The 25987-nt window shown below is 38.0% G+C and overlaps 1 protein-coding gene and 1 long non-coding RNA gene across 2 annotated transcripts in view; one reads left to right on the top strand and one right to left on the bottom strand.

The window, feature by feature from the left end:
• LOC136261384 (adhesion G protein-coupled receptor L4-like) overlaps window positions 1–25987 on the bottom strand; it is a 200593-nt gene that overhangs the window by 151029 nt on the left and 23577 nt on the right. The window lies entirely within an intron of this gene.
• On the top strand, window positions 17693–19359 carry LOC136249607 (uncharacterized). The gene is made up of 2 exons (XR_010698300.1): window positions 17693–18536; window positions 19051–19359. It is a non-coding gene; the product is annotated as an uncharacterized lncRNA (long non-coding RNA).

Here is a 25987-nt window from a genome sequence, read left to right on the forward strand (position 1 = left end):
TTATCTGACAGTTCCACAAAATACATGTAATAGAGCCATCACCCATATAATTATGATGGTTTATGTAAGCACCTGTGGATTATTTTCTTGATGTCTTCTGACTTTTGTACATATTGATTTATTGCCTCGTCCTGCTGTCTACTGCCTTATTTGTCATGGATTTCCATCTTGCATTTTTATAATAAATGACTTCATTTATCCACAGTGTAATTGATTTGAAAGTACACAATCTGGTATGTATATATGTTCTTTAGAATAGTTGAGTTAAAATGACCAGATTTGTGAAAAGGTACCTGTTCCACACATTTTACATATCAGCAAACAAAATGGCGTAACACTTGACTCCTTACACTGATAAACTTGCTCTTAGTATCAAAATGCAGATAGATACTAGTAGCTACTGTACACTCATGGATAATTGCATACAGGCAATTATAAGGTATATGTTCAAAAACTTACGAAACCCCGAAGTTCAAAATATACATTGGTCAAATTTTGTCTGTGAAAAAGGTACCTTTTTGCAAATCCGGTCACAAATTATCTAGCTGTTGCATAGTAACTGCACACACTCTATGGTAAATGTTAATTTTTGTTTCTTCTTCCACAAAGTACATTGTGGCTGCAATTGCTACACATATATTGCTTCTTATTGGATTCATGATCCATTGTTGATACAATGAAAATTCAAAAACTAGGCCATTATTACAAATGCTACTCCTCCTTCATATCTATAATAGAGTTAATGATGTAATGTAATGATGTGACATGATGTAATATAATGTAATTTATGCATACCTGTAACATTAACATTGTGTACTGTAGTTGTAAGAGTTAGTTGTTATTGTGTACTTTCAGTTTTTGATTAATAATATTATATACTGTAGTCTGTTTTGCCTATAAATGGTCTGCCTACACTTGCCTACAATTAGAACAATACCCACGCATAATATTTATGTGTTTACAAATACTCCTGAAGATAGTCAAAGATTAGTACAATAATTAAAAGCTATATAGAGCGATATTACCCAAAACTCTACTAGGGGTTTCTCTATACTTGTATATATGAACTTTGTAAAAATGTGTTTGGGTTTAAAGGTGCCCAATTATCCCTTCAACATAAAACAAGAGCAGTATGCTCCTTGTCTTACTCAGAAACTGACATTTGAAGTTTGATCTTCTAAAGCATTATTTAGGACAAAAGACATTGATTTCTTTTAGGCTGTAGAATTGTGCCAGCATATTGATATTCACAATTTTCAATGAATATAACTGGAATGCATATAGTGATATAAACGCTAAGCCAGTAGAGGTAGCATTGTAGCTAAATATAAACATAAAATTTTGATATAATTATCCATATATTACATTCTGATTGGTTACAACATAGCAACCATATTAAATAATTTGCATCCATTGGCAAATGGAGCCAATTTTTTCAGGCATATATATATATATATTATTTCATTAAATATTTTATTCTATTGTTGCTACATATAATCTATTGTTTACCTTTAATTTGTTAGTACACTATAGCTTCCACTTAAAAATGGATATTTATGCCTGGTGGCACTAAAGGTGTGTCACAGTTGAGCAGACAATTTTAATCAGATGAGCTCGAGAAGTACAATGTATAATGATTGCTCAAACAGAGGAAGACCTGGAGAATGCTGATACAATAACATTGAGGGAGGTAGCAAAGAGATATAACTGTAGAGAAAGTAATGTTTTTAGTTTGCTAATTAATGTAAATCTGCATGGCTGTAGCTTAATTATAGCAATATTAGACATGCTATACTCTAAGACTGATGCGCATAGTAATTAATTGTGCAATAAATTTTTTAAAACTGTAGTTCGCTGAATCTTTGCTATTGAATGAGGCATGTGCATTGCCTGCTGAGATGAAGTAGTAAAACATAACATGGCAGAGATTTTATGGTGAGTTTATGAGTTCTAATGTATAGTTCAGTAATGAATGTATATTAAGTAGCATTGTTTTATTATTGTTAAGTGCGTTGTATAGCTACTCGCTACTTACTGTATGGGAAGACAATGTGTTTAGCTACTCTTATCTGAATGTACTCTTTAAAGTTAACAACATCCACATTAATTTGTGCTGTAGGTCCAGTGTGATGAATATACTATTTACGGTATGTATAAACAAGAAAAGTACGTAAACAAGAAATTGGATCCTCAAAAGAAGAAGAGTGTACATAGTATATAAAAATGCAAATACAGTGAGGAGCCATGTTGCACAACTGATGACATTTACGAAGTTCATTTTTCCAGTCAGTTATTAGCTTTTCACAAGCAGTATAATTATGTATAATTCAGTTAGAACTTACTAGCTACCATGCATGTTGTAATTGCTCTCCATGCTTATTTACCCAATTCTGTTGTAAATTGTCAGTTATCCACACTTATAATTGAGTATATTATAAGACCATCTGCATACTTCTGATAGCTACTGTATAAAGTAGCATACATGCACAGTACCATTTATGTAAAGTTCTGCAGACAAAGTGACATAAGATTTAGGTACATTAGTATAGGACTATAGTGGGTATTGCATGGGCACGGCAAGGATAAAATGCATGTGTGCATGTGCTGATGAATAAATTTATAGTTACAGCTCAGTAGTAAGCAGATTATTGTGTTGAGTTCTAAGTTTGCTCAGCTAGAACTGAATGCTTGTAAAGACAGCCCATTGTAGCTAGGTGATGGCAAGGCTAGAGAAAAGCATAATACGCATATGGTACGTACCATACGCGTATGTCTATACCGTACGCGTATGGTACGGAAAATCGTACCGTACGCGTATGGTACGTACCATACGCGTATGGTACATACCATACGCGTACGGTACAAAATACGCATATGGTATAGAACACTACCACTGTGGACAAGCAGGACACTTTCGTCGAGACTGTCCCAAAAGAAAGCAGAGAAACAACTCAGAACACAAAGCAAAAACTGTAGTTGGGGAACCTCCTGAAGTCAAATTTGATGACCATCCACACGAAAGTGCGTTCGCTACATGTACATCAGCTGGTTCAAAGGGATTACCTCAGGTAGACAAGTGGCTGGTAGATTCAGGTGCCTCTAGTCACATGACATCAAATAAGAAGACACTGGTTAACTTCCGTGAATTTAAGAAACCTGAAAAGGTTGGCCTAGGAGATGGCCACACAGTTGATGCAATTGGAGTGGGAAATGTCTATATTAGAATGCAGCTAGCAAAAGGTGAATCCAAAGAGTTTGTGATCCACAAAGTGTTATATGTTCCAACTCTTGCGTGCAACCTCTTTTCAGTGAGAGCAGCAGCATCAAAGGGCAAGTCAGTGAAGTTTATTGATGACAAATGCTGGATTTACAATAGAGCTGGAGATGTTTGTGGCATGGGCTCACTAGTAGACAAATTATATCATCTTGATTGCGAACTGGTTCCTTCAGAGAGTGTGTCAGTGGCATTTGAGAAAAGTCGTGTGATTGATTTATGGCATCAGAGATTAGGACACCCTGGAAAACAACGTCTTTCACTGACTGTGAACAAGCAACTTGTGAGTGGTATTAATGTTTCAAAAATGGAAGAGTTATCTTTTTGTGAAGGGTGTGTCGAAGGAAAAATACACCGTCAGTCTTTTCAGCCAGTGGTAGAAATTAGATCAACTGAGAAATTACAATTGGTACACAGTGATGTGTGTGGTCCCATGTCCACAGATTCCATTGGGGGAAGAAAGTATTTTGTCACCTTTACTGATGATTACTCACATTGTTGTTCTGTGTATTTCATAAAACACAAGTATGAAGTGTTTGAAAAGTTCAAAGAGTTTGAAACAGCTACCACTACTAGCAGTGGTCAGAGAATCAGAAGGCTACGAACTGACAATGGTGGTGAATACGTTTCAAAAGAGTTTGAGAGTTATTTGAAATCAAGAGGAATTTTTCATGAGTTTACTGTTCCTCATTCACCTGAACAAAATGTGGTAGCGGAAAGAATGAATCGCACCCTAGTAGAGTCTGCTCGTAGTATGCTGTCACATGCAGGGCTTCCCAAGAGTTTTTGGCAGAAGCAATAACCACAGCTGCATACATCAGAAACCGCATGCCAACAGCAGCAATCAGAGAAGATAAAGCACCTTATGAAAAGTGGTATGGAAGAAAGCCAGATGTAAGTAATTTGAGGGTATTTGGGTGTATGGCTTATGCTCACATACCTGAATCACAGAGAAAGAAACTTGACAAGAAATCAGAGAAGCTGCGGTTTGTTGGGTATAGCATACAGTCTAAGGGATACAGACTCCTTGATGGAAATCAGAAAGTGATTGTAAGACGAGATGTGGTCTTTAAGGAGACAGATTTTGGTCAAGCTGAAGAGAAGCTTACTGACAAGTTTGATGTAGATGTTAGCCAAGGAGAAGCTAACACACCTGAAGTGGAACAGCAGCAGCGTCCACAGCGACAGAGAAGACCTCCTGTTAGGTATGGCCAAGCCGAATATGCAGACACAGTGATGCATGAGTTTGTTCATCATGTTGCATACAATGTCAACCAGGTTCAAGAGCCAAAATCATTAGAGGAGGCTTTAGCTACAGAACATGCCAACCAGTGGAGAGCTGCTGCAGATTCCGAGTTTGAATCACTAATGAAGAATGATACATGGAAACTTGTGGAACTACCAAGTGACCGTAACCAATTGGTTGTAAATGGGTATTCAAGGTCAAATACTATAGTGATGGCAAAATTGAACGTTTCAAGGCACGTCTGGTAGCAAAAGGCTATGCTCAGAAGTATGGTATTGACTATGATGAGACATTTTCTCCTGTTGTCAGATTTTCCTCAATCAGAGCATTGTTAGCCTATGCAGTACAGAATGACCTGCTGATCCATCAAATGGATGTAGTTACAGCATTTTTGAATGGAAACCTTGAAGAAGAAATATACATGGAGCAACCTGATGGTTACATTCAGCCTGGAAAGTAAAATCTCGTGTGTAAGCTGCAAAAGTCCTTGTATGGGCTCAAGCAATCGCCTAGGTGCTGGAACACAGCATTTCAAGAATATATGGAAGTAATTCAGTTCAAACAAAGTACGGCAGATCCTTGTATCTATGTCAAGATGACTGATGCAATTTCCATTCTTGCTGTTTATGTGGATGATCTGATTGTAATGGCCAGTACATTAGAAGAAATGCAGCAGATCAAAGAAACCCTGAAGTCACGTTTTCAGATGAAAGATTTGGGTAAATTACATTACTGTCTGGGAATAAGTATTGAGCAGGATGAAGAAAGGAAATGTTTGTGGATACACCAAAAGCAGTACATTCTGAATATGCTGGAGAAGTATTCACTCTCCAATGCAAAGGTTGTCTCTACTCCTGCAGATGTTAGTGTTCAACTTAAGAAAGATGATGGTGTCAGCAACAAAGTTGATTCAGTTACCTACCAATCAATCATTGGAAGTTTGCTGTATGCTGCGATAGCAACTCGCCCAGACATAGCTCAAGCAGTGGGAGTAGTGGCAAAGTTTAGCTCCTCACCAAATCAAGCCCACTTAACAGCTGCCAAGAGAATATTGCGATACCTTAAAGGAACTTTGAATTTAGCAATTAGATATCAAAATTAGAAGATGAAGAATTGATTGGTTATACAGATGCAGATTGGGCAGGTGACTTGGACAATCGTCATTCTACAACTGGTAATATTTTCATGATGGGAAGAGGTCCAGTTAGTTGGTTGAGCAAAAAACAAGCAATTGTAGCATTATCTACATCTGAAGCTGAATATGTTGCTCTTAGTTTTGCCACCCAGGAAGTTGTATGGCTGAGGAAATTATTGATTACTGATCTCAAGTCTACTTCACAAAAACCAACCATTTTGATGGAAGACAATCAAGGTGCCATCTCAATTGCCAAGAATCCTGTTGCACATGCTCGAACTAAGCACATTGATATTCGTTATCACTTTATCCGTGAAGCTGTACAAAGTGGAACTATTAACTTGTGCTTTTGTCCATCTGAGAACATGATAGCAGATCTGTTAACAAAACCATTACCAAGAGGACGTTTTACAATGTTACGTGATGCTATGGGACTAACTGAACTTTTAAGTATGTAACCTGTCGATTAAGTGGGAGTGTTGTAATATGACATAATACATGTGTGTATTACTGTGTAGCTATGTAATCAGACAGGTTGTCTCTGTAAATTACCACATAATGTAGTTAAGGTTTTGAATTAGTTTTGTAATTGTATTCACATGCTTCTAGAAGTTTCTGGACCTGTACAGAACTTTTCTGTGGTTTTGTAGGTATAAAAGCAGTTGTAACTTTTAATACTTTAGAGTAGAATTGAGTAGCTGTACACTGTGTGACACTGTTTATTGAGTTGCTGATTAAAAGCTATTTTGTAGTCAATTGTCAGGTTAATTTGCGAATCTGCTAACAGACTTTGAAGAAGGGATAGAGATAGGTGGTGTATCACATGATCATTACACGGGAAAATCCCTTGGAAGTTCCTATAATTACGTTTCATGTAGATGCAGATGCCACACTCCTTGGCTCGGTTTTAAATTCGAAATTTAAAATGGAGTCAAAGCGTGGTACACTATAGTCATGGTTGTAGTACCGTATCTCTAAGCCACAGTGAGTGATAATCGTCAGTAGGATTCAGTGTGGATGGTGCTGGCAGCAAAAGATTTTGTTTCAGTGGACTTGTCAAGCATATTTTTTTTGATAAGGAAAGTACCGTATGACCTAACTTACTGCTGATGAAAGAAAACGGGAAAACGTACTCTTCTAGGTAACAGTAATGGCAGATGGAGCTGGAAATGGAGAAAAGGTCAAATCATTATAAAGTGTCACGTGCACAATTTGTATTGATTAACCGAGTTGTGGTTTACACCCATTGGCTGCTGTAAGTCTGGGACAAAGCATTCATATTTGTGATAAGACTACTATAGTATGTTCATGTTGAGCTGAATCCTCAAAAACATTTAATAACTCATGTATGCAATTACACATGATCTTGAAATTTAGCTCATTTGTAGTACTGCTTGACCCGCTAATAATGGTTCAAAATCTTTTTGTTCAAATGTTTGACATAATATTTACAGCCAATCAAAAATTTCACAATACATTTCCTATGGGGAAGCCATATAAGTACAGTGTCCATTGTGGTCATTTCTCAGGACTTGTAATGGAGCCAAACCGTACATGTCTGTTGTTGACACTTTTGCTGTTACCAATAATCATCTGATTGGCTGAAATATTAACACTGTTGAGAAAAAATCCACTTTTAATTTTAGCTGTTTTTCAGGATTCAGCTCAATGTGAACATACTATAGTATAGTTCATAAATTAGCGCCCCTGGCCTTAAATTGTGGCCATGTGTCGTCTACTTTAAAAAGCATTACATATCGCTGTGGTGGTTGGTCTTTAAGCTATGCTGCCACTGAGCTTATTGTAGTAAATAAATTATGTGATGAACTGTTTACATTGTTGGTTCTTGTAGGCTCAGCAATTTGATGTCACATGATGCTCGGCTACGACAATCATCAGTGGATGCCTGCCCTACAAGTTTAATAGAATAGCATATAGCTAGCTAGTAAATGTTTGCATGCATACAAGTAGCATTTGTTTACACTATAGCATAGGTAGCTGTAGGCCTTGTGTGCATACACTTTTCAAAATTTTCTTTGATAATGTCTCTCATGAAAGTGAGCATGTTTCTTGTGTGTGTGTGGTTACATGTAAGTCGATGTTATGCCCAACCATCAAATATTGGCTGGCTACGCCCCTGCATTTGCTACAAGTAGTTGCCTTTCGAATCATAACTCAGTGGTTTGTAATCCGATTCTTCTGTACTACTGCAAGGACTTTCTATGATGATTATTCCAGCTATATATTGATTTTCAGCTCATTGCTCTAAGCAGTTTGCCTGGTAGACGTGAAAACTAAGTTTTTTTTTATATTCATAAAAATTAATCGATCGCGTAATTTTGACACAGGCTAGGTTTTGTGTCATTTCCATAGTCTTTATCTCGATTCCTTTCAAACCACAAAAGGGCACTCCTACGATGGTTATTCGATCTACATATCAATTTTCAACCCATTCCTCCAAGGGGTTTACCCTGTAGGCGTGACAGACCTTCGACCTTATTTTACGAAAATAATCATTCATAACTCTGTGAATGTTCATCGGAGTCCTACTAAAGTTGGTACTGAGATTCGCCTTAATGAGCCCTTTAAGTGTGCCAAATTTCATCCCGATTGGAGCACGCATTCATGCTTTATGGCGAAGCGTGCAAAATGAAGATGAAAAAACGAATTTTTGTTCACTCATGGCTAGAGCGATTTTCTTCAAATTTGTTATGTAAACTCCCTCAACTGGCCGGTAGTTCTGTAGCAAATTTGGTTCCAATCAGAGTAGGGATCACAGAGCTACGTAGATGTGAAAAATGCGTTTTCTTCCTGATAATATACTCACGGTGTGGCACACCAGCTTCTTGGGCCGCACGACACACTACCGTGTGTCTTGATTGAGTAGGTTTAGCTGCTTTTTTCTGCTTTTTGTCTTTTATAAATTAAATTAGGGTTAACTTCTAGCTAGAGATCGGGGAGGATGGGAGTGCCATTAGGGTCGGGGAAAAAAAACTTGATAGAGCGGTCGCCTATACTATAGAGCAGTCAACTCCCAGTCCGTAATTCTAATATAGCAGTCACTTATTTAAGACTCTAACTGATATGCTTTTTTTGCACAAATTCCAGGAATAAATTTGGAATAGTAGGTAAATTTCAAAAGAAAGAAGATTAAAAAAAACATAATAGACTTCTGCCTAATGCTTACAAGACAAATGCACACTGTTTTTCATCCATATCAAATCTTAGGTCAGGTTTCACTTGGTGGGGTCATTTCGTATCAACACATTATGCTAGCAGTTCTTTGACCTAATGGTTCCATGTCACGAAAACCACAAACAAAGTTCACTTTCTTTACTTTGTATGAAAACATGACAAAGTCCCCCACTCACACTGCCATTTTGTCTAGTATGGCGTCATTGCAGATAACGTCCATTATGAAGAAATAACATGGGCACAAGTGAAAAATATATAGGGCCCAAGTGCTAGTGAGTATTTTCTCAGGCAAATCACAAGTGCCCATGTTACAACTAATACATTCCATTTGGGTGACTCACCTGCAAGTGTGGGACACTACAGGACTGCTTCATGAGTGTATTAATATGGGACCACGTGAATTTCGATTGTGGATAATGTCATATGAACAACGACGACAAGGCATTGCTGATAGGCCTGATGTAAGTGTATTGATGCAAGCATGCAGATCACTTTGATTGTGGGTACACAATTAAACACAGGAAGCTGAAACGCGAGCTGAGCAGTTCTAAAGTACTATCCATAAATAAACTAAAACAGTGAATGCATTTATAGCACTATTAAATGGCTTAGTCAATGAAGTGTTGGGCCCAGTCACTACGTAGGTGTGACATCATGCCAGGTGTCAAAATGGCAATATAGAGATTGATGATTAAAGTACTTACTTTACTAGCCATGAATAAAGTAATGAATAAGTTTACACTAATGGCCAAATCAATTAAGCACCACACCTAATGCCAATGGGTGGACATTGCGCCACGTGACTAGAATCATTCAAAATAGCAATATAAATTAACCTGTGACTTTCAAACAATGAACTATCTTTTTCTCCAGGTTACCTTAAGGTCAAACCCACATGTACACTATAAATCATTTTTCATGATGTAGGGTTTTCATTTTTCTTGATCTAATGTTACCAAATATTTATGCATTCTTAACTTCTCATTAATTGACATGGAACTCAAATGTTGTCATGGAAACGTGAGTTGTCCCCATACCAATTAGTCAAAACTATAAACCAAAAATCAGACCAATGAAGAAACATGAGAACTCACTAACCATTCTAAGATTTGAAAAACATCACTTGTGAGGGACTGAAAAGAGGATTTGTGAATAATGTGTATAGTTGCTGAAATATGGCAACAAAATGGCCTAAAACAAGATGGTACTACGGTCATACAATTAATTTTCAAATTCATATCACAAACACTAGAAACATTATCTCTTACAAATGGCTGCGTCAGGACCCAGTCAAGAAACCAAACTAGTCATTTTTTATACAAAATATTAACGACTTGTTTGACAGTCCTGATTTTTGGTTCAGGAAAATATCACCATTGATGAACAAAGCTATGCATGCACCTACAGGTGTGCCAGTTGCTAAGTGTGTTGTTTTTATGTTATCTTATACTGTTATGTGTTTTCTTGTACCTTGTACATATCCAGTCAGCATGCTATTATTCTCCTAACAAATTTAAGCCTGTTACCAGCTGATTCACAACACAATAACACCAAGCCCACCTTAATTATGTAATAAAAATTTTGTTTAGTAGTTGCTCACTATCCTATAACTTTAAGGTGACTAAATTTAGTGATATACTAAATTTAGTGATTTTGGGTTTTTCACTAAATTTAGTACACACTAAACCTGCAAAATTTTTGTTCAATTCATTACATCAATTCACAAATTCATAATATCACTAAAGTTTTGTATGTGGTAATTTTGTCAAAATACAAAATCACTAAATTTAGTGTATCGCTATAAATTTAGTCACCTTAAGGTAACTCTGGCTCACTTGTTTACAAAACTAAAACCCACTATCGATCCTGTGAAGTGTCACTATATTAAAGCAGAGGAGATCACACAGTTTCATCAAAGAAATGAAAATGCATTCCAGGATGTTTGAGAATGCCTGGAATGCATTAATGAGAAATGGAGGTAGAATATACAAGTTGTATCCCTCCTAGGAGGGATATAACTTGTATGTAGTATGTAATAGTTAATGTAACACTTTCACACCTCAGATCTTATTGTGAGTCAGTTGCCACCATCGACAGGTGGTGATTTTGATAAGGTGTGCAGGGTTTCACGGATTCTCCTATAAGTCTTATAATAGGTCCATGTTCAGACCATTTTATTTCTAAACCATACTTAATACTGCATGTTTTACTAAGATGGCTTGGAGGTAGGAATTCTTGGGAGTTCTGGTATTCTGTGGAAGCCACAAGAATTTAAATAGGTCACAGAAAGGCAACCACCTTTCCCTCCAAGCAATAGCTGTACCTACCGTTCACCCTGCACACACCACAACTTTTTTCTTATTCACTTTGTGGGATACTGTACATGTGATTTTTTATTTCATGCTTACCATGTGGTTTTTGAAATGTACTGTGATTATACGTAACCATTAACTATGTCTTGACTAGAGCATACAATATAATTATTGTATCTACATGTACATGTGGTCTTACATATAATAAGATAACCTTTGTGGTTTGTTGCCGGTGCTGTACTGCTGATTCAATTAGACATGTGCTGATTTGATAAGCATAGCTTTCCCAATGATTTAGTAGTTGGATATGGTCACCAACTTGGCAGACGTAGCCACACCAATGCAGGGACTGCAAGTTATACTGCTAATACTCCTGTACAGTTTGCATTGTGGGTGACTAAAGTAAGGTTTACACCGGGCTCCAGTTAATGGTGGAACCTCTTGGAAGGTGAACAATGATACTTCAGTGCTTCTTCAATTGCTCAGTATTGAAGTATCACCTTGGCTGGGCAAACTACTGACTCTGTGTGGCATAGGCATACATTAGATCCCACAAAGAAGGGGGGTTTGGACCATAGGCGGATCTAGGAGACACTGTCAGGGGGGGCCAAGGGGGAGCAAGAAGTTTTAGTGCACAACAGTGTTTATTTCACTGTGTAGGCATGAGGCTATTATGCTCCAAAATTGAGTATTATATTTTTGAGCATGCAGTGCTCAAAAAATCACCTATTATGCTTTTGAAAATTGCCCATCATTCCCAAAATTATGCCACCATAATTGGCCAGTTTATTGCTGTATTACACCATTTTCGTTGATGTCTAAGCTTCAAATAGTCTTGGATTCTTTAGCTGGTTGCTGTATTAGAGTATTTCATTTCAATGTGACTGCTTTATTGGAGTAAATAATAATCAGCGACTGCTCTATTAGAGTATCTCGATCTTTTAAAACAAAATTGTTCAATCTGTAGATTTTCCTATTGTTAAAGCTTTATAATCATCTCAAAATGCTAGCATAATTCCTGATTCCCACACATACCTATTATGCTCGAAATTATGCTGGCATAATCGCCGCATCCCTATCACTGTGAGGATAAGAATGGCGGAATTCTAGTACACAAGTTATATTCATTTGTATAACTTTATTTAGCATATAGCTGGATGAATGATGGACATACAGTTGTTAAGACTGTAGTTGGAGAAAATTTTAAAAATTTTACCTCCTAGGTTTGAATTTGAGAGCATTTTTGATAGCACTTAGCTAACAAAGTGTATGCTTTGCAATGCATACAAAGATTGGTTGGCCTATCTGAGATAAACCTGTTTGGATGATGGTAAAGTGCATACCAAAACAAAATAAGGAGTAGCTAGCATTGTTATATTTGTAAATTGATGACATTAGAACTGCGACTGTTCTATTAGAGTAGTGACTGCTCTATTAGAGTATCTCGATCTTTCCACAAAAATTCAGATCTATTTGTCTCGCTTTCTTTATAGTGTACAGTTTAGCTATAACTGTAAAGTACATTTATAACTGTTGTCTTCTATTTGCCCATTGGCTTTCTATACTTCTGAATACACTGTGAATGCATGATTCTAGTTTCTGGTATCAATATAGTACTGTAGGTCCAAGGGGGGCAAAAGAAGGGCCAGGGGGGCACAGCACCCCTTGGCACCCCCTCAGATCCGCCTATGGTTTGGACTACTTAATTGGCCTGTTGTCCACTGCTACATCCTAAGTGCATGGAGCAGTCATAAGCCTCCTTGGTTGGCACTGTCATTTTCCCAACTCTCACAGAACTATAGCAAGGGCTTGGTCAGATGAAATATTATCTGAAAGACAGAAGCTATCTTGCATGTGTAAAAACCCCATGGTATGTCTGGGAATAACATAGGAGGGGGAGGGGTAATCTCAATAACTGCTCCCCTAGGAAAATGTTGGAAATAAAAGGCCTATGCATGGGGTCAATATTGTGAAGTACAATGTTTAGAACAATGCTAACACCATTTGGGGCTCTAAATTACTGGTTGCTGATTTCTGTAGGTTTTATTAGTGATTCTTTCATGGAAATAATGAGTAGTCTATGTAATAACAAACAGAGTAAGTGGTATTTTGGTTGTTCGTAATTGCTGTGTTCCAACATTGGAAAGAGACTGAAGAAACTATGCCATGCAGACCAGCCCTATACGGAGGAAGGAAACTGAAGGCTCTAGAAAGAACTTTGAGAGGCAGAGTAGCACATCTGACTTGTATACACCATTTATCTGATTATCTACCATTGTGTGGAGCTACAGGCACTTTTCACATCAGGTCTTTAGTTCACACATTAGTTCTATATCATAACCATGCCACATAAAGATTTGAAACTGCTTTTAAATTTACCCTTACCAGGTATAAAAAATTGGTTTCCATACAATATGCTTGATGTTCTGTATTTATGTAACATAATTATATTCATTTACAAATGACAGGAATTGGTGGTTAGCCACAACATTATGTTGTTGTTGAATTAATCACACACACACACCTGTATCTCGCTATCCTTTTACAGCAGTAGGAAATATGACTCAAGCATGATTGCAAATAATAATGTGCCTGACGAATAATGACGCATGAGTGAGTCAATCACGTAATGCATTGTCCCTTTATGAATAGAATGCAGGAAAATACATGACAATATCTAGCGTTATTACTCAATGGGTAGTGTACAGTGTACTTACAGTATGTACATACAGTACAACAAATTCTACATCATATTATTTATAGACAATAATTTTAGTTGCAGTCCTACATGTCATAGGTAATGTAAGGACGTACCGAATCTGTATACACAAATTATAGTGATGTAAGAGAAATGTAAACTAGGTAGACAAATGAAATTCCAGCTGACCATTACAAGACAGAAGAAGGATTTGTATAGAGCAATTAAAAAACAGAAGGTTTCATTGAAGACTAGATGACAATATTTAATGGAGTTGTGAATCCCACTAAACCTAAGTAATTTGATACTAGTATATACAGGGCAATTGGAGACATCATCACATGATGAAGAGCTTGCAATATGAAACAGAGGGCAAAGAGCAATGTTGAATGCAAATGCACTGGAAATTGTATTCATGGTCACCATAATCCCACTTAAGCACCAGTTTAAAAGTCAAAATGTGAAATTAACCTCACAGCTCATAACAAGCATGTGTTTACTCAATGACCAATTATTATTATTGTTTGATTTTCACACAGTGTACAACTGGAATAAAAGTCCTATACAAAACCAAGTACAGTGCAGGGGCGGATCCAGGAGCTGGCTAGGGGAGGGGCACAAACAGGGTAAGTTGTTGGTGGTTGCATGCATGGGGAGAACCATATTCTCTATAGTTCAGTGCTGCTTTTTAAAGCAGCAAATAATCACCTCTTAGTGGTGTCTCACTGTTGATATTTGCCATTTTGGCCTTTTCAGATGGTTGTGAAGTCTTAAAACCGTTTAAAAGGCTCTGAATGTCTTAAACAACAGCAACACGATAATTCTTTTTAGAGGCGCTTAGTACGCACGAAGGTGCTGGGTGGCTATTTTACAGTTAGTTTGACTTCGGTTCGCTTTGTTCTCAGGTGAATTTGTAATAAATGCTAGTAAAATGTGTAAGTTTTAAACTGATCTTGGTTGGCCTGACATAAAATTTACTAGCTGTTTTAATCAGAAGCATGGCTGGCTCCTCCACAAGGTGGAGAGGGGGGGCATTTGCCCCAAATGCCCCATCCTGAATCCGCCATTGCAGTGACTATAAAGTTACATTTAAATAATGTCTAATTAGGTGAACTGATGACAGCAAAACAGTCTTTTACATTGTCTTCACTAAAGTAGCTTGTAAACCAATGGTATTCAGACACTTAGTCAAATTAGCTGGGATAGAACCCAATGCTCTTACAACAATTGGTGCTATCACACATTTTACTTTCAATAATTTCTCAATCATTATTATTATTGTTATTATTATTGTTTATTGCTAGGGGCAACATGCTAATGAGCATTAAAATCACATATTATATTACTTACAGCGTTCTTAAATGTTTTGATATCTATTGTGTCAATGTCAGGAATTTGAAGGGAGTTCCATTGATGAAGGAGGAGTAATTGTACCATAGATTATCGAGAGAGTCGATAATCTATGGTTGTACGCATCAACTCTTTTATTTTTTATTTATTTATTACTGCGTAGGACTCCATCAAGGAGTATAACACACAGATACACTCTTGTTTGCAATTGAGTTAGCTTGAGACGATGTTGAGCATGGGTGTAGGAGTTGGTGACGGTAAGCAATGATCCCATCCAAAAATAGCTTATAGCTGTAAAAATAGTGCGCGTCCAAGTAAAGCAGAGTTAACTGCGACAAAAAGTAATGATATCATAATGCAGCCATGTGCGAGGTGTGCAAGTTGTAAAATTAATATTAGCTAATCAGATAATACAATGTTATTGTTAAAGTGTTAATGAGAACTATGTGATGCTGCTAGTTTTTAAGTGTGTGAGCATCTTCATAAATGCCACATAAATTTAATTCTCAATAAAGCAATGTGTATAGATTCTCTGATAGTAATAAATAGTTTGAGTTTGGCCACCTTTCCTTTGTTCGTAGCATTGCTGTATACAGGAAAGGCGGCCAAACTCAAGCTATTTATTGCTATCAGAGAATCTATACACATTGCTTTATTGAGAATTAAATTTATGTGGCATTTATGAAGATGCTCACACACTTAAAAACTAGCAGCATCACATAGTTCTCATTAACACTTTAACAATAATATTGTAATATCTGATTAGCTAATATTAATTTTACAACTTGCACACCTCGCACATGGCCGCATTATGATATCATTACTTTTTGTCGCAGTTAACTCTGCTTTACTTGGACGCGCACTTTTTTTTACAGCTATAAGCTGTTTTTGGATGGGATTTCAATACTTTTTGTTAGAATAAGCAATGCACTGTTGATAACAGTAGGTGAGTTTCCATGGTTTTGACAGAAACCCCAGATTACAGTGACAATATTAAAATGTAACTGTAATTTTAGTGGCCAGGGCCGCCCACATTGGGGGTAACTGGGGTGTTTTGCCCCCTACCACAGCCCGAAAGGGGCCACTTGAATACCTGTTTAAAGAAAGATCGATATACTCTAATAGAGCAGTCAGGATCTAGACCCTTCCTTGCCCCTGGGCTCCTCTTTAACTCTTTTCCCTGGGCCCTCTAATTTCTCTGGACGGCCCTGTTAGTGGCATGCAACTGCAGTCAACTAACACCCATTTTAACTAGTAAACCCTTAACAACACTTTGCCTTTCATCTTGTACTGCATTGAAATCATTAAGATACTCTATTAGAGCAGTCACAAAACAGCTGTAACACAGCAATCAATATTTAGCATAGTTACAACTTCTGCTTTATATAGTTTAAATTACTAGCTACTTACAGACTTTACAATATAAAAATATGGCACTTGTAGAAATGTGACTGTTTTATTAGAGTATCTCGATCTACTTCAAGCATTGACTAATTCAAGTGAAGAAGCTACGCCCCTGCCAAGAGATTTTGTGAAATGAAATAAGAATAGTAAAGAGAAGGCAAGTATGTACAGAGACAATAGAGGGGCGCGTAATTATGTCCTGTTGTAAATAAACGCCTTTAAAATTTATATTACTACTAAATAAACGCACCAGAATAGGCTTGTGTGGCTGTTGTCTCCAAGGTTGTCTCATTACTTGTCTTTTCGTGTTGAAGGGATTTAGTCGCAATTTGGTGAGTTTAACTATACATGTATTTGTGTTGTAAAACTTAATTGTAAAAAGGCGATTAGCACATATCATGATAAACATGTATTTGTCACTATTATTATTATTATTATTATTATTATAATTGCAGGATTCTGAAAGAGTATACGTGCAATATAGTATGTAGTTAAGTTAAGTAGTTAATTAAGTATAAAAAGAATTATAAATTATATTTTGTTTAAAAAATCAGTAGCAGATTTAAGGAATGCCTCAAAGGAATCCAAATTAACAACTGAGTCAGGTGAACTATTCCACAATCTGACAGTAGCTGGGAAGAAACTGAATTTGTGTAGTAGTAGAGTCTCTCACGAAGTCACGATTATTACGAGACATTGGACCAGGGTAAAAAATTTACTGCTATATTTAGAGGTTGTAGCGTTTGTATATCTTAGAGTCTTAATAAATAATCCCCCATGATGACTAATCACTAATAGTACAGTGAAAACTCCGTAGAGACAAAATTTTCTGACCTTGCCTTTTAAAGGCATTATGCGGCCTTAAAAAAGGTAAGAAGCATGCTGTTCTAACTGACTATAGAGATGGATTTAGTGTATGACAGCGTATGAGACAGTGAGTGCTGGCAGCAAGGGGGCAGCTAATCTGTTAGAGCACCAAAAGCACTGCTTCAGACATAGGCAGTTGACTGTCAGCCCCAAGTGTAAAAAATTTAACTATTGGTCCTTATAAGCTCCTGATGAAGAAAGTGATGAAGTCATTATCCATAGGATATATTTTTCAGAGTATCCATTTTAGTTCTACAATATAGTAGCCAAGCATAAGATGAACATAACACAGCATTCCAGTAGTTTAGTGGTGACCACAACACTGCCTGAGTTAAACTGTGGTGAGATTTGAGACTACCCGAAGTCCTGGAATGTCTTCAACACATGAAATACCAAATATTTAATGCCTGGCTTTCATCCACAGTGGACCTGTCTTGGTGGCCACTTGTACAGAAGGGAAACAGCTGCCACACAGTCTTGCGAGCGAAACAGCTAGTTGCCACACCCCTTAATTATCAATTTGTGAAATCTTTAGCAAAATTGTGTGTGCGAGCAAGTGCGATGTGGAAGTGCCGTGTATATGGTTGCTGCCTAGCAGTGACACATCACGAGTATTGAAATCACAATGCGTTACTGTATCATCCATCTAAATACAATCTCTGAATGTGTCATTTTGTGTAGAGAGCAATCTTCCACAAGAAGTGACCTGCAGGTTTCAGTGTATATTGTTAACCATTAATATTGTTCACAATATTGTGAACTATATGTACAGTGAAACCTCACTTAGTGGCCACCTCTTTAATAAGACCACCTCATTATATTGGCCACCTCTAGTAGGTCCCAAATATAGCTAAGCATTACTTATGACCTCATTATAAGGTCACCTTGTTATTCAGGCCAAATTTTCTGGTCCCACAGCCTGCCATATTAATGAGGTTTCATTGTACTTATGTGAATTTTTATTTTTCGTAACTTTTCTTCAGGTTTACTGATGGGCACTATGAAGCATTGTTGACTGGTACGTGTATAATGTGGTGACTTAAAATGCTAAAACAGTACATAGCATGTCTTGTATGTACATGTAATGTGTTGTAATGTGTCCACACATCCACACATCTTAGAAATAAATATAATTGTATTCTCTATAAATAGTCAGTTCCATTGTGTCACTGGGTCATAAGTTGGTTGAGTATGGATCATCCAGGGCACTTGAGTCACATTTTGTCCTGGCCAAGTGGATCTCATCCACTGACAGAATATACAGGATCAGATCACGTGTATAAATTACGGTGGAACTTGTTTATTGCCATCTTCACTCATTCAGCAGGTAACAGTGTATAAATTCTCAATTGGAATTGGCTTTTCAAGAGTGGTTGTCTTTCTATACTAGTGGCCATTAAGACAGGTTGTACTAATAGAGTGTACATACTAGAGATGCAACAATATCCTCCACTTGGTGTCGTTTGATAGTGATGCAATGGAGACTATGTATTATTGCATTTAAATACTATACTATTATATTGCAACTCTAGCACGTATTTATAACAGGAATGTTTGTTAACTGTTTAGACATACTGGAGCCACACCCACTCATCTGGATTCTACAAATGGAGTCATACCAACTTGTTGTCATCATACTCACTCGTTACTCCCATTGTGTTTGGATGAATATACATGCCGTCATGTGAGACTTGCTACCATGGCGGGCCACTGAAAAACATTTGCATAGCAGTTATATTACAGTCATTATTGTACAATTCTTACATTATTGTTGTGAAAAGTGTTTGGTATTCATGTGTCTCCTCTGTATGTTGTAATTACATGTGTAATTTTGTGTGGGGGTGCTATAAAATGCAATAATGCATGGTGACAATTGTATTAGGCGATTTTGCACACTTCCTTTTAAGCTAGCTACATGTGCTAATTACTCACAGCTTGTGTCAACAACTGGTAACCGCAGTTGTACTCGTGTGTCATTCTTTAAGCCGCGCCCTTAGAGGACAAATTATGTGGGGGCGACTAATTTCAAAAACGAAGGATGGTATGCAGCACCATAGATTATATCTATGGACTATAATCTATGGCAGCACACTTCTTGGTGGCTATATGTACTGATTAACTACATAGAGCGCCAGTTCATCAATACCCAGTGACCGCAGTTGTGCTCTGCGTCATTCTTTAAATTCCGAGTAAAATTCTTAGAGAACAAATGACGTGGGGGTGACTAAATTCAAATTTCAAACTAGCCATTCTCGAAAACAAATGTTTCAATCTGAACGAAACTTTTAGAACAGTTTAAAGACACACTTCCCTACATGCCTAGCGAGTATTGCGAAAAACAACAATCTGGGATTTGTATTTGGCCTCTAGGTCGACTGAGGACAACTGAAACTTCGTTTGGCGCTGAAATCACGACTGTAGGGTAATCATGTATGGTGAAATCGATGATGTGAATCTTAAGGTGATTGAGTGAATACTAAAGCGATAACAGGGCAACCAATGTTCGGAATGCACAAAGGAACGCAAGGCATACACCTGCGGTTGCGTCTAACCGCATGCGATAAAAAAAAAATAATAATAATAATAAAAAATATGAAACTTCCCCTTTGATGTCGGCAACCTCGATCACGAAACAATCGGCATGGATTTGCTTCACTGCTTGTGTGGTAGTTACTAGTGACACGATGAGTTCATCTCCAGAGTTTCAGAGGGATAGCGTAAGTGACGGGTGGATTACAGGAAGGCCGAATTTGACAACGTTCGTTCTTGTAAAATCCTGGTGGGGACTATTCTAAGGAACGGAACGGAACGGAACGGAATGATGGACTAAACCACGGAACGGAACGCTTTCTCAAATTGAAGCTTGCAACTTATCATTGCTGAAACTTCCCTTATAAGTTAGCAGTGGCATCTCCAGTGGGTGATTAAACATAAGATAAAAAGAATTAACGGATCGATTGTGGGGTTTTGTTGGTTGTCATTAGTAACGAAGTATTATTGTGGGATGAGCTGTATCAGTGATGTTCATCCATACGGAAGGGAACTTTATGTGAGCTGTTTTTCTTATTTAGACTTTAGAAAACAGTCTGGGCCGGTCTTTCAAGTCATAAGTCAGTGTATAAATAAAGCAAGCAGGAAGATACTGGTAACAGGAAAGAGCCAGCTGAATTAAAACTTGAAGAATTTTGTGCAGTGTGTGAGGAGCAAATAAATTTAGGCAGACTGCAGGAGGGTATATTCTGCAAACATCACTGAAGTGTATGCATGGAGTTATATATATATATTAACAGCTGGTGCAGTGGACTAATGCCATATTCAATAGTGAGCTGATTTTATCTGTTGCACAATTCAAGGATGTGTCTGACTGCTAGCCTTGAATCAGGCTAAATGCCAAAACTCCAAGATCAGCCAAATCTCTATTATAAGCCGCATGTGAAACCATGCCCGTAGCCACCAGGCAAATGTGATTTGGACCAGGATGTGTGTGTAATTTCAATGTATCTAGTCAGACCTGAAATAGAACACTCACATTAATTACATACCACCTAAGAATCCTAGGATTTCTTAAGTGTAACATTTCACATGCTTCACTTCAAACAAAACAGGTTAAATTTGTTCGTCTATTTTCAAGTGATTCCCAGTCCAGCTGGTCCATGAAATTACAGTGGGATCACGTGTATTTGTTACAGTGCGGGCTGTTCTGTGTTGGATCTACTCTAGAGTTGAAATTTCAAGGTAGACTCACTGCCAATGTACTGACACTAGTACTGTTGTAGCATGTTTAAGTGGAGGACAAATGAAATAGTAATGCTAGATTATTTATGTATACAAATTTTTCATAATGAAATTGATATCCCATTTTGATTTGTACTTCCACTTTGCAACATATTCAAGAACAAGAAGCTACCACACTTAATCTCCAACCACTGTCATTAATTAACCAAGATCTCACTAGTCTGTAATTCACCTTACTGTAGTGATTTTATTGATTCATCTGTATGTTTTCTTCATTTTCCTTTGAAGTTGTACCAAGAGTTCATAATAAGGTGGAGAGTGTCTAACTTGAATGCATTCACCAAACACCCTGCTTAAAGTAACACCTCGGCCTTATTTCAGAACAAAGGCTTTACCTTCTTCAGCAACACTAATCAACAGTTTTCTATCCCCCAGTAAAGGTATTGATTTGATGAAAGGTGAACTTTACGCAGGGTGTTTGTACAGGTCATACTGAGAGTTAGACACTCTCCCCCATACAAATCAGTATTAGAGTATTACAAACTCTTGGTTGTACAGTATAGGTAAACAAAGATAAGTTTCTCTCCCATTTTATTCTAGGATTTCTATTGACAAGGAAAATTCAATTATTTGTATACAGGCTCAAAATTGAGAAAATATAAAGAAAGTGAATAAATATTATACAGTCAGTTTGCTTTTGGATATTTAATGTCTCCAACCACAACAAAAATTCGATGAATCCATGCATCTCATCACTGGTCGTCTGAACATTCTGAAAGTGATACCTCACTCAATCAACCATATATTCTGTTTATTAGACTGAATAAAGTCATTATTACCTAAACAATCACTTAATCAATGTTTTATAATTATCCTATTCCATTTTCCTGGAGGTTCCACTGATAAAATGCAATTTCAGCAATGATAGCAGCTATCCAAGCTGCAAGTTGATTCAGAAAGCATTCAATTCTGTAAAATAGACCCCATCCAGAATTCTGAGATCTGACAATAGTCCACTACTCTGTTAATGAATAATTGATGTTCCCACAATATAGCCTCCTTGAGGTATCTGAATGTTTGCTCCTCACACACTGCACAAAATTCCTTTAGATTTTGCTTAGACTGAGTTGATTCAGCTTGTCACCATACTTGTTTCCTTTGTAGTGTAGCTATACACATACTGATTTATGCCGATTAGAAAGGCTGGGCCTCAGACTGTACATTCTAAAGTCAAGTAAGTAAAAATAACTCACATACTAGTAAAAACAAGTCATGCATTAAGTTCCCTACTTGATATATCTGAAGATGAACACACTGAGTCAGCTATTCCCACAATTAGTACTTCGTTACTAATGACAACCAACAAGAACCCACAATTGATCCTTAAATTCGTTTTATCTTTCTTGGGGTACGTTTGATTACCTGCTGGAAGTGCCACTGATAACTTCTACAGCAATGGTAAGCTGCAAGCTTCAATCTGAGAAAGCATTCCGTTCCGCAGTTTAGTCCATCATTCCGTTCCGTTCCGTTCCGTTCCGTAGAATAGACCCCACCTAAAATCCTCACGTAGTGGTCGCGTCATTTATTGTCTGCGGCGCGCGTTTCTGCTTTACTGGCCGCGCGACTCACTACCGTGAGTATTGATAAGGTATTGCTAGTAAGCTCCTGACAATCTTGAATAGGAAGGTGAGTCTAGCAATTGTTCTTCTGTTTTGAAATGTAGGCCATCTGTCTTGTACGTAAAGATCCCACTTTAACTTTGCTCTATTAATTTCAGAAGCTATCAGTGGTCCATTGTTACTAGTTTGTTTTCTCAATTTGTCTACAAATCGTAGTAACCAGGCTGTGATCCTTAGCAGTCTTGACAGGCTGGAAATATTCTCTTCCTTGATAACATTACCGATTCCACTTGTTAATTCCTTGCTGTTTGACTGAGTACCATTGTTGCTTGACTGAGCAACCTCCCCCGCTATCAGTTTAGCTTCATAAAACACTGTGTCTGTACCTCTGGTCTCAGGATTAGGCTTGGTTTCTGGTAACTCCCATTTGGGCCATTTATCCCTTGGCTGCTGCAGCCATTGTGGACCATTCCACCAGATTGAGGAGGACAATTCTAGAGGTGTTTTACCTCTGGTAGCTATATCAGCAGGATTGTCTTCACTTGGCACATACTTGAATTCTACTCGATGTAATGACTGTATCTCCTTGAGACGATTGGCAACAAACACTGGAAGGGGTTTGGTTGACTGTAGCCATTGCAGCGCACACTGTGAGTCAGTCCGTAACACTTTGGACGTAACAGGAAAACCAAGTTCCCTTTCAACAAATTTCAGGCCTCGCACTCCAATGAGTATTCCCAACAGTTCTAGCCTTGGGATAGTGATGCCTTCAGAAGCAAGACGAGCCTTTGCAAAGATCAAATCAACCCTAGTTGAGGTTTCAGAAACTTGATATAAATAGATCGCTGCAGAGTAAGCTTTAGTGGATGCATCACTGAAACAAAGTAATGCATGTTCGACCGATTCTCCTGTTAGTCTAACATTCCTAGGTATCATCTGCTGTGGAATACATTCTAAGCCGTCTAAAATCGCTTTCCATTTTTGTGTTTTCTCCTCATTAAGACTGGTATCCCACTCCCACTTCTCCCTCCATAATTCTTGGACAAACAACTTAGCCATTAACACAGTAGGGGTAAAATATCCTAATGGGTCAAAAATTGACGCCATCACTTGTAACACTTCACGTTTGGTGGACACCCTTTTCTTCTTTGTGTTGGAACAAATTGGTATGGCTATGGTGTCATCTTCACAATTCCACACAATACCTAAGACTTTGCACACTACACCCGAGACTCTGTCTCTTTCTTCAACAAACTCAATAAACTGTTTAGAATTGGAACCCCACTCCCTCAAATTCATGGAGGCCTTGGTAAACAATTCTTTTGCTTTAGTGTAAAGTGTCTTAGCTTCAGTTACATTCTGAACGGCCGTGACCACGTTGTCTACATAGGTATCTCGTAGTAAACTAGCTGTTAAGGGAGTGTTGCACTGTTTCAAGTGATGAGTAATAGTAGCCCCCAGAAGAAAGGGACTGGAAACCACTCCAAATGGGATTCTGCAAAAATGAAACACTTCTAGGTTTCCCTCAATAGCCACATTCTTAGGATCCTTCAACCACAAAAACCTGGTCACATCCCGGTCTTGTTGCTGGAGTCCTACACTTAAGAAGGCCTTCTCCACATCTGCTACCACAGCAATAGCATTCAACCGGAACCTAATCAGTAATCCGCAAAGGTCAGGTAATATGACTGGTCCTCGATAGAGGCACTCATTCAAGCTCTTATTATTCTGCTTGGTCTTTGCCGAAGCGTCATATACCACCCTTACTTTAGTGGTATTCTTTGTGGGAGTGATTACTGCATGGTGTAGTATGTAGTGCTTAACCACACCTTGTACAAATTCACCAGACACCTTCTCAATTACGCCTCTATCTACTTGCTCTTGTATAACAGCTGAGTACATTTCAAGCAAACGTGGATTCCTCTTTAATCTGTTAAGTGTGGACTTTAACCGACCAACCGCTAACTAGTAGTTTTCTGGTAACAGCTGAGGGGACTCCTTCCATGGCCACTGTACTAGATATCTGCCATCATCAAACTTGACAGTATTGTTAAACATTTCTAATGCCTGATCATCATCAGAAGATATTGGGGAATCACTGATTCCGATTGACTCCAAATTCCAAAAGCATTCCATGTTAGGTCTGTCAACAATTGATGAATCGGCATTACTAAGCATATGAGTTGAAATCTTCATACAAGGAGGAGCTGTTCCTATAGTGCTCACAAGCAAGCTTGGCGTTTCATCAGTGTTATCCACTGAGGGGTATCGGCCTCCTAAAATCCACCCAAGTTTTGACTGGAATAAAAATAAGCCATTTCCTAATTCCACTTTCCTTGGAAGCAGCAATTCAAAATAATAATCATTGCCTACTAGCATCTCTATTGAACCGTGTTCTGATTCACTTGGAAGAGTATCTGCTAACTTGTGTTCCCAACCATCATTCTTAAGAAACGCAAGATCTTCTGGGTTCAGTGGAAGACGACTTATTTTCCCGGTGATGTGTGGCGCAACACTCGCCTCAATGGACATAACACTTCCATCCTTCAATGTCAGCTGCAATGAGGTAGGCCTGTACTTAATTTGTTTGGGTTTGTCAGATCCAAAGGTCGCTACCATCAGCTTCTCTGGTGGTTTCAATGTTAACTTCAGATTGTCTGCTAGCTTCTCTGTTATATAAGTTCTTTGACTGCCTGAGTCTAAGATCATTCGGACTTGAGTTGCTTGGTTGCCTGGGCTCTTCAATATTGTAGCTGTAGCTGTCTGCATTAGCACTTGGTTACCACAAGCTACCGTTGCTCCTTCATTCTCCGCTTTCTCTGGGTCACCTCGTGCGCTAATGGTCTGTAATTCAGAATCATGTACCTCACCATCATTAGTCGTAAATAGCCTAGAGCACAGACTTCGGTGGTGGCTGGTCTTACCACAGTGATAACAACTTCTTTGCCTCTGGCAATCTTTAGCCATATGCCCCTTTTGTAGACACTTAAAGCATAACCCTTTGAGCTTCTCTATTCTTGCTTGTTGGGTGGTGTACTTGGGACACTCGTCAGACCAATGATTCTGGCCGCAAAATACACATTTCAAAACTTTCTGAGAACTTCTTTGGCTTGGGTCACTACTACCTCCTGCCAACAGCTCTCCAGCAGTAG

Source organism: Dysidea avara, chromosome 1, assembly GCF_963678975.1.
Source record: "Dysidea avara chromosome 1, odDysAvar1.4, whole genome shotgun sequence".
Taxonomy (NCBI): Eukaryota; Metazoa; Porifera; class Demospongiae; order Dictyoceratida; family Dysideidae; genus Dysidea; species Dysidea avara.